This window comes from Callorhinus ursinus, unplaced genomic scaffold (genome assembly GCF_003265705.2).
Source record: "Callorhinus ursinus isolate GAN/ISIS: 27379988/994484 unplaced genomic scaffold, GSC_fseal_2.0 scaffold47, whole genome shotgun sequence".
Lineage (NCBI taxonomy): Eukaryota > Metazoa > Chordata > Mammalia > Carnivora > Otariidae > Callorhinus > Callorhinus ursinus.
The window spans coordinates 7538749-7555043 of NW_027397109.1; the positions used below are offsets into that span (position 1 = coordinate 7538749).

Sequence of the window (16295 nt, forward strand, 5' to 3'; positions counted from 1 at the left end):
TTGTGATGAGCACTGGGTATTGTATGTAAGTGATGAATCACTAAATTCTACTCCTGAAACCAATATTGTACTATATGTTAACTAGAATTTAAATAAAATTTTGAAAAAGCATTTTAAAAATGATAAATAATAAAAATCAACGTGAATCCAATGATGTTTAAATATCACACTATTCACCATCAAAGAGTTCAATGCAAAATAGATGTTGCTGATATTTTATACTCAGTTTGTCTTTATCTTTTATTCTCAGGAAATATTTTCTTTTAAGACCAATGCTTTATCTGTTCCTTGTAAAGACATTTAATTATTGTTATTGCATATTTATTTACATTATCATTTATGACAGATTGTAAGTAATTAGCTATGTTCCTTCTGAAATTTTAGGTTAGGAATCATTATTATATTTATTAATGCAAAATTCTTAATTTTAAAAATGTCTTTATGTCTTATAGTGATTTTTTTAAAGATTTATGTATTTATTTGAGAGAGAGTGTGTGAGTGGGGAGGGGGCAGAGGGAGAGGGAGAGGAGAAGCAGACACCCCGCTGGGTGTGGGACTCATGAGGGACTCAATTCCATGACCCCGAGATCACCACCCAAGCCAAAACCAACAGTTGGATGCTCAACTGACTGTTCCACCCAGGCATTCTTCTTAGACTGTTTTTAAGTAGTTTGCCCTACTGAGTGTTTAGTGGTTTTAAAAAAAAAAACAAACAACTTCTATTTCCTAAGTTGATGAGATCTATGTAGCTTATTGTACCAGATGGTAAAACCTCAAGGGTTAATCCTCATCATCTTTGAGAATTTTTTATAGGGGTCAATTGTACCACACTTATATTTGTAGATTATTTTGCCCAGCTGCTCAGTCAGAAGTAATGCCACTCAAAGAAACCAGACTCTAAATTCATGTCTCTACCTGATACTGATACTTTTTTTTTAACCTGCATAACAATTGATCTTCCAAGGTATACGGAAAAGGAATACAATACTTAACTTTAGCAGGATTGCTAAAGTGTTGATAACCAACCAGTGCTTTGTAAATACTTATATTTTGGCAATGGTCCACAGGGCTAACTTCTAGATAATTTAGTCTGATACAATGAAGTAACTCAAAACAAGCAGACTATATAATTTTGAGAGAAAATATATAAATTAAGATAATACCTGTTTATATCATTTGCAAAATGTCTGTCTATTAAAATTGCTACAGACTATAAGGTACATACCCCCCCCTTTTAAAAAAGATTTTATTTATTTATTTGACAGAGAGAGACACAGCGAGAGCAGGAACATAAGCAGGGGGAGTGGGAGAGGGAGAAGCAGGCTTCCTGCCAAGCCGGGAACCCGATGTGGGACTCGATCCCAGGACCCTGGGATCATGACCTGAGCTGAAGGCAGATGCCTGACGACTGAGCCATCCAGGCGCCCAAGGTACATACCTTTTATTTATTTTATTTTTTTATTATTAAGTTCAATTGGTACATACCTTTTAGAAAACACAATTGGTCACACGTTGTTCTTTTCAGACATACTCATATAAAAACGGAAATGAACATTTGTAGCAAATGTCACCCATGTAGCTATGACTGCCAAATTAAGAGTCAAACAAAATGTGCCCTTGATTCTAATCATTATTATAACTTAATACTCTATAAATTATATCATGAGTTGTAATCCCCCTTCCACTACCAGAACATGCCCTGTAACATATGGTGATTCTAATTCATGACCCTGAAATCAAGCAGGCATGACCATATATGGTGCACAACCCAAGTGCCATATATGGTGATCCTAAAACCTATTAATGTCATGTGCACATTAATAGGTTCTCTAAACCTCCCAAGAGAGGTGTTTTTCTTTAAATGTTCAAGTCTTTCATCCTATCTGTGTGAACAAATCCTGGTGCAATTACATTCACTGTAATATTTTTTCTTGTTACTCCTTTAGCAGGAGTATGTGCAAGATCTTCCTTTACTGGAGCTGTACACAGACTGGCCAGAATTGCCTACAGTAACAATAGACCCTCTTTGATGTTGAAGCATAGTCTTCCTGGCAGCTTTCCAAGTCAGCATGGAACCGACGAGATCAGTATGTGCTGAGATATCATACCTTCAGCTTTTGTTCTTACTAAAAGGCTATCCCTGTTAATTCCAGCTGCATTTACCAAGAGATAAACTCCACCTAAATTTTTCTCCATGTTTTCAAATGTATTTTGAGCCTTATGTTCTTTGGCAACATCATAGCTAAATGCCAAATGATCTCCACCAAGGTCACCAGCGCCAGTGGCTTTGGCCACTTCCAGACTTCTGGGGATGATGGCCAATCAGTAGCCTTTCTGGGCCATTCATTGGGCCACTGCCCTGCCAGTGCCCTGGGATCCTCCCCCAAACAGAGCAGACTGCCCATCTTGGACCTCAGAGTCACAAACTCAGGAGAAAGAGGGCTAGAAGTGGCAGTTCTTTTCCATATCCCCTCAGCTTTTAAACCATCTCAGCTGAAATTAAAAAAAGCCAGACTGCCACAAAGATGTACCACTGTACCCTTCCCGCTCCTGCCGCCCCAATGTAAAGTTTTTGAGAGTTCATTGGTACCTCTACTTTTCCTGGAAACTGTGGTGAGTAGGGGCAATAAGATTTTGATTAAACGAGAACACTTTACCAAGTTCCTTCATGACTGTCCCAGTACCTTTCACACTAGGGAGTAGGGATCATATCCCCCAGGTGGGAAAAAACATTGTCTAACAATATGTGTAGATATGGCAGTTCTTGCAGTGGCTTTTCTGCTTGAGAAGTCTTCACCATCCAGGGAATTTATAAGTGATCCCAAGCACATATTCATAACCTTGTGACTTGGGTAATTGGATGAAGCCCATCTTTATGTGTTTGAAAACTCCTCTGGGACACGGCTCAGACCCATATGTATCCCACCTTCACAGTTGTGGTTTTTTTTTTTTTTCTGGGGTATGATGGTACAGATTAGGCATAAGCCCTCCACATCTCTAGCCACCAAGGAGAAATTTCCCCCATAAATGCTTATTCATGCTGGAAACAGTGTTATTACATTTTGGTCAAATTTTACCTCATTTTTTGGGTGCAACCAAAGGGCCATCTTAGCTGCCTTAGGACCCATTGAAATTGACAGAACAACTTGATTTTAGCAAATGTTTCTTTTTTAAAAAATTTTATTATGTTATGTTAGTCACCATACAGTATATCATTAGTTTTTGATGTGGTGATCCACGATCCATTGTTTTCGTGTAACACTCAGTACTCCATGCAGTACGTGCCCTCCTTAATACCCAACACCAGGCTAACCCATCCCCCCTCCCGCCTCCCCTCTAAAACCCTGTTTGTTTCTCAGAGTCCATAGTCTCTCATGGTTCATCTCTCCCTCCGATTCCCCCCTTCATTTTTCCCTTCCTTCTCCTAATGTCCTCCATGCTGTTCCTTATGTTCCACAAATAAGTGAAACCATATGATAATTGACTTTCTCTGCTTGACTTATTTCACTTAGCATAATCTCCTCCCAGTCCCATCCATGTTGATGTAAAAGTTGGGTATTCATCCTTTCTGATGGTTGAGTGATATTCCAGTGTATATATGGACCACATCTTCTTTATCCATTCATCTGTTGAAGGGCATCTCGGCTCTTTCCATAGTTTGGCTATTGCGGACATTGCTGCTATGAACATTGGGGTGCATATGGCCCTTCTTTTCACTACATCTGTGTCTTTGGGGTAAATACCCAGGAGTGCAATTGCTGGGTCATAGGGTAGCTCTATTTTTAAATTTTTGAGGAACCTCTGCACTGTTTTCCAAAGTGGTTGTACCAACTTGCATTCCCACCAACAGTGTAAGAGGGTTCCCCTTTCTCCACAACCTCTCCAACATTTGTTGTTTCTTTCCCTGTCCATTTTTGCCATTCTAACTGGTGTAAGGTGGTATCTCACTGTGGTTTTGATTTGAATTTCCTTGATGGCTAATGATGATGAACATTTTTTCATGTGTCTGTTAGCCATTTGAATGTCTTCTTCAGAGAAGTGTCTTTTCATTTCTAAGCAGAAAATCAATAAGGATACAAGAGCTTTGAATGATACACTGGACCAGATGGACCTCATAGATATATACAGAACATTTCACCCTAAAACAACAGAATACTCTTTCTTCTCAAGCGCACATGGAACTTTCTCCAAAATAGACCACATACTGGGTCACAAATCAGGTCTCAACCGATACCAAAAGATTGAGATTATTCCCTGCATATTCTCAGACCACAGTGCTTTAAAACTGGAACTCAATCACAAGAAAAAATTTGGCAGAAATTCAAACACTTGGAAGCTAAAGACCACTTTGCTCAAGAATGTTTGGGTCAACCAGGAAATCAAAGAAGAACTTAAACAATTCATGGAAATCAATGAGAATGAAAACACATCGGTCCAAAACCTATGGGATACTACAAAGCCAGTCCTAAGGGGGAAATACGTAGCCGTCCAGACCTCACTCAAAAAAATAGAAAAATCCCAAATTCACCAACTAACTCTACACCTTAAAGAACTAGAGAAAAAGCAGCAAACGATGCCTAAGTCCCGCATTAGAAGAGAAATAATTAAAATTAGAGCAGAGATCAATGAATTAGAAACCAGAAACACAGTAGATCAGATCAATGAAACTAGAAGTTGGTTCTTTGAAAGAATTAATAAGATCAATAAACCACTGGCAAGACTTATCCAATAGAAAAGAGAAAGGACCCAAATTAATAAAATTGTGAATGAAAGGGGAGAGATCATGACTAACATCAAGTAAATAGAAACAATTATTAGAAATTATCTTTTTTTCTGAACCTGAGGCTGAATATCCTACGTCTGAAACAGATTTTATGTATAAATATATTTATTTTCTTATATTTGTCTCATCAGAAATAAGTCCTATCAGCAAGGACAATAGTGCCACATGTTTTGTTTAATGATCTACTGGTGCACTCCCTTCACCTTCTTTACCACTGCTCTCACTATATGCCTTAACTTGTACTCTTTGGACACCTGCTCTGGTCAAGACTATTAATTCCAAAACTTGGGCTGACCCAGCTTTGGGTGGAAGGTTATCCTCTTACCCAGTTTTACATAGTCTCTGCCTATCCTCCATGGTATCGACGTTGATCTTTTAAAAAAGAACATTTTTCCACATTCCCTAGGGAAACATCAACTGGACCTTCCTTTTGGACACTCAGTTTTATAGTTGCTGTTATAGAGGCACAAGGCTCTACTTTATCAAGTGGTGGAAGCAACACTGCAGGATTGAGATTGTATCAGTGACAAACGGTCATACAAGAGACCAGCAAAAGCGGTCATAGTGAATCTGCCTACTGAGCAATGCTGGATGTTGCTAGCTAGTAGTCAGGATTGAACAGCATCCACATGCTGTGGAATTAGTGGTGTGGCAAAGGTGACATCCACAGGAGCATCTACCAGTTTTGAAACACAGTCATGTCATATAATAGGGAGGAAGACATTAGCCATTGAATCTAGAGAAATACCTAAATAGGAGGTGGTGTTTCCCATGCTGTTGAGCCAAAGCCTCTACCACTGGTACCCTCCTGATACCCCCCCTTTTTTTTTGCCTCAGCACAAGGAAATGTACTGAAAGGACATAAGGTTATGATTATTTATTCATTTATTTTTGTTTTCTGGTAGACCTGGGATTGAGGTCACCCGTAATTTAGATTTCAAAGTGACAAAGCCAGTTGCAGCTTCTCAAGTAAATTCTGGTTACCTGTTTTTGGTAAGTTCTTGAAGGAGTTGAGTTAGCCTGGAAAAGTTGGGAACCCATTGCCTATAATACCTCTTAAGTTCTGCAAATCCTATCAATTTCCGTCTAGTTGTTGGGTTTAGATATTGCTGGATCCATGAAATCCAATTTTGGGGATAGAGTATTCTCTTTGGTGGAGAGGTCACCTCCTAACTAATGTACCACCTCTTGGCAAAATTGTAACTTTTCCTTCAGGCTTTACCATATTTAGCCACTTGCTCTTCCAAGAGGTAAATGGAATCCTTGTTTTCCAGGAGAGGTAAATATGAGGTAAGGTTTTCTATACTGAATGAAATCTTAACCTTTTAGGAGTGTTACCTTTTTTAAATTATTACTTAAAGGCTGGAAGGAATATAAAGGGGTGGGTGTAAATCCCCAAGGCATTACTGACCAAAATATTGCTAGTCATTCCAAATAAAGGACTACCTATCAACTGCCTCTATTTACAGAAATGTTAATGAAGGTGAGTGAGGCCAGTACTGGGAACTATTTTCTTGTAAGTGGAACTGGTAAGAGAAGAACATTACACACTTCTGGAAACCTAAGAATAACTCCATGAATGGCTCTTAAGTCTTGCACAAACTGATATCCCTTTCCACTAGGTGTGTAAGGAGACTGTGCTTAGACTTGTACAAGGAATTTGTTGTGGTTCTTCTGAGGATCTATGGCTGGTTTGTTCCTTGAATAACTTCTGATTTCAGAGGATATTAAAATGTCATAGACAGTGACTGAGAAGGATCTACCTGTCCCCGTCATATTCCTTCCATCAGTAGAGCTTTTGCTCATAAATTATCATGTGCCAGTTGGAGTAAGGGATCTAAAGTTCCAAGAGTCATTGTCTAGGCCAGTTTAAGAAAGTCAAGTGCAGAAATAATATGCTGTGAAATGGTGTTTCTAGTGGTTTTTTATTTTCTAAGAATAATCTTTCCGGTGAGCACTTAATCTGACAGCCACATTTATATAAAAGGCTTCTGGCAGGTAGATGACAGGCATGGAAGCACAAAGGAGTAATCAGTGTTGTTCTTCTGTTGGTCCTAATGTGGTAGTCAAAGGCTCAGTATGTGTAGAAAAGGAAGTGGGTTGGAATACCTACTGTAACACATCCATTTCTCTGAGTGACTGGTTGTTTTATTACAGCGGGGCTCAGGATAGAAAGGGCAACCCTTGTGTCAACTAGGAATTGGCCTTTTTGTCTCTTTTATGTTTACAGATGTGGTAGGCAGGGTCCTAATAATGCCCTCATGCCCCAGGAGTCCTGTCAGTGGTTTTTCAATCAAACATGAATCTAGGTGCTGCCTGGGATTTTGTGGTTGTAATGAAAGTTCCAAGTCAGGTGACATTAGGATTCAGAGATTCTGTTTGTGCTCCTAATCTAATCACGAGTCCTTAAAAGCAGAGGACTTTTCCTGGCTGATGGGAGAGGCGGAAGGTAGAAGAAGAAGGTAGGAAGGGAAGTCAGAGAAATTCCAAGAAGGAGAAGGAATCCAGGTGCCATTGTGCGTGGGAAGGAGAGGCCACATGTGAAGGAATGTGACAGCCCCTGGTCCCTCGCCCCTGGCCCCTGGCCCCTGGCACCTGGCTGACAATCGGACAGGAAACCAGGACCTCAGTTTCCCACCACTGCATAGAACTGAATTCTGTCAGCTTCCTGAATAAGCTCCCAAAGTGGATTTTTCCCCTGAGCCTTCAGCTAAAAAACCCAGCCTGGCCTTCACCTTGGTTTCAGCCTTGTGAAATCCTGAGCCAAGAGCCCAGCTGAGCCAACTGCCTTCTGACCTACAGAACTGTGGAATAATAAATGGGTGTTGTTTTAAGCTGCTAAATTTTTAGGCATCAAAAGGAAATCAATAAAATAATTTCTCTTTTTCTGAGAGAGGAAACAGGCAGCATAGCTCTGCACTTTTATGGCCTTTGGAATTAAGTCCCTGAAGCTCTTTTGGCTACAATTAGCATTTTTGCTTTCAAGAGGAGACTGGTGTGGAAGCCCATACCTGGTATTTTGCCCCACCTCCACCATGACAAGCCACAGTCAAGAAGAACCCCACATAATTCATGCTAAGATAAACCAAAAAAAAGCAGGGTCTCCACATCTTATTCTAGTCCCCCCAAATAAATAAAATATCAAGCATTTCCCACAAAACTATTGGTGTGTTTATGAATATGACAATCAGTGAGAAACATGTGTGCAAATTACTGATTTCTCACTAGCAAAAGACTATAGCATATGTGGCAACCTTGGCAATATTGCAAGAGTTGTGTGTGTGTGTGCGTGCGTGTGTGTGGTTTTTGTTGTCATTCTTTTAAACACTTGTGTTTTATATTAAATGAGTAAATGCTTCTAAAGTGTGACCCCCTTGCTCTTTGCCCATAAACTTGGCCTTTTCTTTCCCAGATACTTTTGCCTTTGAGTCTTCCTTTGATGCCGGACACATTATTTGTTTTCAAAGTCCCTGCAGTTGGCAGTATTTCTATATTTTTCCCCACCATTTTAGACTTTATTCTGGGTTAACTGAGAACCAGAATTCTTGCATGTCTTATCATCCCTGGGGTTCAGGTTTGGTATGAGCTCCCCAAATTGGAGGGCCTTGGATTTCTTTCCTTTTCCATATTCTTCATCTCTAAGTGTTCTCTGATAACAACCTGCTCTATTTTGCAGGTCCTCTGAGATTGCAGTGCACCCAATTTCTTCTTATCGATTCAGCAACTTGGGAACTCAATGCTATCATGACTTGTTCATATAGAGCCTTTTGGTGGTTTATTCCCTGTCTATATCCAACTCTTTGTAAGTAGCTTTACTGAAATATTATTCATATACGAGACAATCTATCCATTTAAAGTGCATTATTAAATGTGTGTCAGTATATTCACGGAATTGTGCATCGATCACCACAATCCATTTTAGAACATTTTCACTGTCTCAAAAAGAAACTGCACCCCTTAGGCATTATCCCTCCTGCAGCCCGCAGCAACCACTAACCTACTTTCTATCTATAAAGATTTGCCTATTCTGGACATTTCATATAAATAAAATCATACAATATGTGGTCCTTTGTGACTGGCTTCTTTTACTTGGCATAATGTTGTCAAGGCTCATCCATGTTGTAGCATGTGCTTCATTTATTCTTCTTGCCAAAAAATATTCCATTGTACAAATTTACCACATTTCATTTGTCCATTCAACAACTGGCAGACATTTAAGTTGTTTCCACTTTTTGGCTATTCTGAATAATGCTGTTATGAATATCAGTGAACAGGTATTTGTGTAAGACATATGTTTTTATTTCTCTTGGGTACAGCAACTATCTAGGGAACTGCCAGACTGTTCTCCAAAGTGGCTGCACTATTTTACATTATTACCAGTAGTGTGTTAAGTAATGAAATTGAGAATTGTGAATCTTCCAATTCTGATCTTTTTCAAGAATTTTTTGGTTTTCTTGGGTCTCTTGAATTTCCTTAAGAACTTTAGAATCAGTTTGTAATTTCTGAAAATAAGTCAGCTGAGCTTTTGCTAGGAATTGCATTGATTCTACAGATCAATCTGGGGATTGCCATGTTAACAATATTAAGTCTTTAAATCCATGAACATGGGAAGTCTTTCCATTTTTCTAGGTATTCTTTGATTTCTTTCAACAATGTTTTATAGTTTTCCAGATTACAACTTATGCATTTTTTAGCTAAATGTATTCCTAACTATTTTTTATAACTTTTGATGCTCTTATAGATGGAATTGTTTTCCTAATTTCATTTTTGGATTGTTCATTGATGAATAGAAATACAACTGATTTTTGCATATTGATCTTGTGTCTTGAATCTTTGCCGAAATCATTTATATTAGTTCTAATATTAATAATATTAATTTTTTCATGAACTCCTTAGTATTTTCTGTAAACAAAATACAAGATCATATCATCTATAAATAGTTTCATTTCTTCTTTTTAATTTTGGTGCCTTTTATTTCATTTTCTTGCCTAATTGTCTTGGCTAGAACTGCAGTACAGGGTTGAATAGAAGTGACAAGAACAGACATTTTATCTTATTCCTGATCTTAAGGAGAAAGCATTCAGTCTCTTCCCACTTAGAATGATATTAGCTATGAGATTTTCACAGACGCCCTTTATGAGGTTTAAGAAGTTCCCTTCCATTCCTAGTTCTTAGAGCATTATCTTCTTTTAAATCATGAAAGGGTGTTGAATCCTGCTGAATGCTTTTTCTACATCTATTACCATTATCATATGTTTTATCATTTATTCTACTGATGTGTTATATCACAATGATTAATCATTGCATATTAAACCAACATTGCATTTTGGGGATAAATCCTGCTTGGTAATGATGTGTAATCTTTTCTATACATTGCTTGATTCCATTTACTAGTAATTTGTTGAGGGTTTTTGTATGTGTACTAATAAAAGATATTGGTCTGTAGTTTTCTTTTCTTGTGGTAGCTTTGGCTAATACTGACCTCATAGAGTGAGTTTGGAAACTTATCCTCCTCTTCTATTTTTTGGAAGATGTATGAAAGATCAGACCTCATTAAATGGTAGAATTCACTAGTGAAGCCATCTGGTCCTGGGCTTTTCTCTGTGGGAAGTATTTGTTTTTCTCAGTTATTAATTCAATCTCTGTTTCTATATATGTACTTTTAGATTTCATATATATATTACATATATATACTTTTTTTTTTCCTTGAGTCAGTTTTGATAGTCTGGGTCTTTCTAGGAATTTTTCCATTTCATCTAAGTCATCTTAGTTGTTGGCACACAAGTTTTTAATAGTATTGCCTCATGATTTTTTTTTTATTTCTGTACAAGGGTAGTAAAGATTTCATTTCTGATTTTAGTAATTCTGTTCTCTTTTATTCCAGGAAAATCTAGCTAAATGTTGGTCAATTTTGTTGATCTTGTAAAAGAACTCACTTTTGGTTGTATTGATTTTCTCTATAGTTTTTCTGTTCTCTACTTCATCAAATTCCTCTCCAATTCTTATTCTTTCCTTCCTTCTGCTTGTTTTGGGTTATTTTGCTCTACTTTTCCAGTGTCTTCAGGTGGAAGTTTAGGGTTATTGATTTGAGATTTTTTTCTTTTCTAACATAGGTGTTTACGACTTTAAATTTTCCTCTAAGCACCAATATATAGTTGCACCTTATATGTATATGTCTGACTTTTTTTAAGTTTATGCAGCCTAAATTTTATTTATTTTTTATGGTAGTAAAGTATACATAACATTTATCTTTTTAACCATGTTAAGTGTTAGACACAACTCTTGCATAAATAACTGAAAAGTTAACCTATATCTTACATCTCCAGTATTTTCTGAATGGATTGAAATTTGGATCCAATCTATTTTAACCAAGATAACTTCATGTACATCCTGGAGCAGTTTCCTATCAATTTCTTTAGCACACTTTAGGCTTTCTAAATACTAAAGGCATTATAACCTTTGGAGAGTCCTTAAGATTACATCTTGCCTTATCTAACTGTGATTTTCCTTCCAAAGTAATGACAATTAGCCTAATCAGCTGAAGTTAAGGCCTAGAGTGTAAGTATCTAATAAACATCTAAATTATTCAGTAACTTTTTTCCCACAGTGGGATTTGGGAATTCATTTATTATAGCTCTAAACTATACTCTGGTTCAAGGTTTAAATACTACTGCATAAACACTGTTAGACAGGTGTAATAAAGACTTGAGGGGAAACTGCGTCATGACATCATGTGCCCTGCAAGTATGGTTGCCAGGAGGGGAGGATAAGATTTCTCAGAGTTTGAGTCAGATTGGGGAGGTCCCCTCCACCCACCCACAGAACAAGGGATTTGGCGTGGCATAAGCTCTCTTCCTCACAAGAGGCGTCAGGGGAGTAGGAGGCAGAGAAGTGAAGTGGGGAGAAATAATGGAGAAGCAGGATGAAAGAGACTCCATGACTTTGGGGAGCTGCTGGAGTATGTGGGGGATCAGAGAAATTCCTGATCAACTTTCTCCTTACTCCTGCTAAAGGACCTTTCAAAAAGTCCAATTTGGATCATTTCAGCGTTTATAAATGTTTGAATACCATTAAAAAATGGTTGTTGTATACTTGGCATCTCGTCCTGTCTTATTTCCAGTGCTCCTCATGGATATATAATCTTACAAAATCAAATATCCCTCATAATGATCGTTATATCACTGAATTATCCTTGGCAAAAGCCCTCCACTTTACCAAGTAAACAAAAGAATTAGCATTATCATGAGTATACATATAAGAATCCAGAGACCCCCCAGGGGGAAGTGCTATTTGTTTTCAGTTCATAGTCCCAATGTTTAAAAAAGAACCACAACAGAAGGGATTCCTTCTCTAGTCAGAAGGCAGGACGTTTAAATGTTGAAGTATATAACACGGTGCTTTCTCAACAGAATGGTCAAGGTAACTTCAGCATTTTGGTAACCACTGGTCCCTGAGTGGGTGTGGAGTGAGGCACAGCCCAACCACAAACTTTCTGCAGAATTTTTAGAACAGCACCCAGAGAGACAAACCACAGACAACTGTGATAAGTGTAGCAAATGACATAGACTTTCTGAGTCAAAAGTGGCCCAGTATTCTGGCCAGTGTTGGTTTTTATGAGTTGATGTGTTTTTGAATGAGAAGAATTAGAATACACAAGATTTAGATCTATGGAGACTCTGCAGATAGAGTTTGGACCAGATGTTCAGTAACTCAATTAACTCCTTATTCTCAGGCCCAGTAATGAACATTTCTTCCAGCAGATAGTTAAGAGATTACAAGTTAAAGTTGGAGACTCAATCAACACTTCAGCATCACAATAAAATCTCATACCATGTGTCATGCGATGAATACTGCTGACCAGGACTCCAATGATGACTAAGAAGGAAAGATATTACTGCTGTTGAGTGATTCACCACCAAAAAAGCAGCAGATTCCCTGACTATGGCCACACTCCCTGCATTGGGCTATCAGCTGCTCCAGATGAGCAGAATCTACAATGCAATCTTGGTGGAACCTCCAGGATTGTTAAAAGAAAGAAATGAGCTCCCCAGTGACTGAGAAAATAGAATCTTGGATTTATCTACTTGCCAAGCAATGGTATACTCACCTGTGGGGACAGTCACTGAGTGGCTCTTTGAAGGAAAATGTTAGGGCTTTTTTTTGCTAAAAGGTCAGTTCATTGTGATTATACTAATCAAGAATTAAAGCTTGTACAATGGAATAGGTGGCTTGAGTCCATAAGTCCATACAAGGCTCAAAACACAGGTCCCTCTTGTCGTTGGTCAGGAACGAGTCTTCTCTTTCAGGTCTTCAGGTCCAGTAAGAGTCTGGCACATTAGGATTCTTAGACATTTATCAGCATTGGCTGGTTTGAACCACTTGTGGTTGAAATACAGCTTTCCATTTTGACACATTTGAGGCAGATGTAAAAAGCAGAGTCTTGACTTAGAGTGTCCTCTAAGTCATGACCCATTGAACAGAGGATTATCATGATTTATACTTTTTTCTCTATATATGCTTTATTTCAATAAAAAGTTTTTTAAAGATAAAGATCAAATAAAATATTTTTAAAAGTCTCTTTGTTGTTTATTAATTGCACAGAAGCACCTTTATTCTCATTAAAAATTATTAAAAACCAAGTTGTTGTTCTTGTTTCTGGTTAGACCAATATGATTGAATAAGCATTACTACCTTCTAAAATATTGGTTCAATCCTTTGTGATGCAGAAGTTTCTCAACTGGAATGACTTTGCCTGCCACCACCCCAGGGACATTTGGCAATGTCTGGACACATTTCTGGTTGTCACCACTGGGAGAAAGGGTGTGCTCTTGGCATCTTGTGGGGAGAGGCCAGGGATGGTGCTAACCCACGTCAGTCCCCCACAACCATGAATTATTTGAATTAATTAAATTATCTGGTTCTGTCACAGGCACTCTTGGCTGCCTGTCTAATAGCCACTCTTCTTTACTAATAGAGCCAGATTTCCTTTCACCTCCCCGGATCTTTCATTACAACATGGACTGAGCCACTTCTGGCCAATGGGCAGCCACCATTACTCTCTGAAGGTTGACATGGTTAGATATGGGAACAGATGCACATGGAGTTGCCCAGCAGGATCCTGCTTATCCTCGCTTGCCTCTGCCACACATCCATCTCTTGCTCCCAACAGCAGCCCCAGACCACCTCCAGATGTTTGGTTGAAAACACACATAAGGAACAGCTTCCCGTAGACTCCTTCTCCCCCTTCATGGATGTTGGTGGTGGCATTTGCTTGACTTATTGGTCAGGCTGGCTTATTGGCCAGCCCTCTGATCCTCCAACTTCCCCTCTCAGACCTTCAGTTCTCTGGTTCCTCTGGTAGCTGGTAAGGTCTTGTTCCCATCATAGATCCCTCATCCCGGTGGTTCTGTTTCCCTGACAAAGACTAAAGGACGTATCGGGATATTCCTCAGCCTTGCAATGGACAGTGTTCTCTGTCTCTTGATATATGAAATTTCCATCTTTTATTGCACTTCAGAGAAAGAGAGTCTGGTCTAATCCAGGAAGGACAGTCACTCTGATTTGGGCAGGTTCTAAAACAGAAAGGTATTATTCATAACCTCACATACCCATTTAGGCACATTCATGGAAAAGGTGACTTTTAGATAAATCTGATTTTACTTTCAACTTCTGGAGAGAAAGTGGGCTACATGATGTACTTCTGAGAAATGGATCTAGGAAGGTTTGCTCACTGTTTCCCTGCTCACTCTAAATGTCCAAATGGGATTTTTGCAATGATTTACTGGCATTGCACCAAAGCATAATTGTATTTAATCAAGATCTGATCTCAAGGACAATTTTTTCTTCCATCAAATCCTAAGCATAAGAGGCCGACCACACTTGGAAATCTTTTTGTTGAGATTTCTGGCCAGTTTCCTCTTTTGGAAAAAGGTGAGCAGTGACCGCAGTGGGTGAGGATTTACTCATCTTCCTGGTTTGTGCTTTTGACAGACAGCACAAAGTTTCTGAGGAAGTAAGCTTCATGTTTAAAGTATATTTATGAAAAAATATATTTATGTTAAACTTCACGTGTTTAAAAATCAGGCAGATAGATCTGATTCTAAAATAATTATTTATGATAGAAAATTTGGAAAACGCAGAAAATTTTTAAGGTGATACACAAGTCACCCTAGACCCCTCAACCCAGAAATAACACTGACACCATCTTTAGCACTTCAATCTCATCTCTGGAGATTGTATATATATTCATGTTTTACAAAATTAGGGCCAAATTATATATACTGAGGAGGTAGCTTTAAAAATAAAATAACCCCTGATTCATACTGGAGAATAATGTAATATTTGAAGACACAAGAGAAAGCAAACTATGCCGGTGTTTGGGTTGTTTATAAAATAATTCTGAGTCAGTGGCAGAAGCATTACTTCTCTAAAGTCCTGGGTTTGGTGATGGACACAATAATGCTGTGGAATAAATAATTTCAAAGTTTCAGTGGCTTGCAGCAGTAAGCATCGATTCTTAATGCACGGCTCTGTGGGTCCACTGGGCTTGGCCCATCTAGGCGGGGCTTGACTGGGCTCTGACATGCTCCAAAGGCCTCTTACCTTCTGACCAGCAGTGCCTGGGACATATTCTCATGCTGAATGGCCAGAACCCATGCGCTGGGCCAAACTGCACAAGCTCATTCAAAGCCTTTGCCTTTGCTCATGATCCAAATGACCACAGATGACAAGATTGCTTTTACATCGCTGTTAAGAGCTGTAGTTTTGGTGAGAGATGTGGGAGCAGGGTTTGAGCTTGTAATGACCTCCAGCAAAGGGCCTGCCTTAACTCAAGGCAGTTTTTGATCCTTTCTCTCCTTGAAGTAGGGACCAACTCCACTTTTTCCATGTCTACATCTCTGGCCTCCTTCATAGTAGGGTCTGACTCCCCATGGGAAGTAGACATCTGGTGTCAAATAGATTTATGTTCTGGAGGCATTTGCCTTCCCAAACAGCCTTACCTCATCACAACGCAGAGGGGACCTGGCCCAAGAGCTCCCAGTATTGACGACACCAGCCGATATGCTGATGCCTTGCATCAGCAATAGCAACTTCATCCCGACTTTATAGGAAATGAGCGTGGTTGCAATTAATGGCCATAAATCACACTTGCCTGGAGCAGATTTCTCTTTTTTGATTCCTCATTATATTGTGGGCTCATCTAAAGGGCTCAGCTAAGACTTGATAAGTCAGTTTCACGGGGACTGACCACCCTCCAAAGGGGGCAGCGCAGTGTGACACTGAACACACAGTGGGAGGACCTTCCCGCATAGTGCTCTGTCTTGTGGACCCCACCAGGTTGTGCTTCTGGCTTCACTTCTCAGGGTAGCTTCCTCTCTTGTTATTCCCCAGTGGCAGGAGGCTATGTGAACATGGTACAGCCCTGGAGCTCTTTCAACTTCCTCCCTATAATCTGTGTTCCCATTCCATGCACAGGACTCCTGAACACATATGGATGAGGCTGGGTGTCCCA

General features: G+C 39.1%; 1 pseudogene; it reads right to left on the bottom strand.

The window, feature by feature from the left end:
* Window positions 1-1655: 1655 nt before the first annotated feature.
* On the bottom strand, window positions 1656-15879 carry LOC112839961 (3-oxoacyl-[acyl-carrier-protein] reductase pseudogene; annotated as a pseudogene).
* Between the last annotated feature and the right edge of the window lie 416 nt (window positions 15880-16295).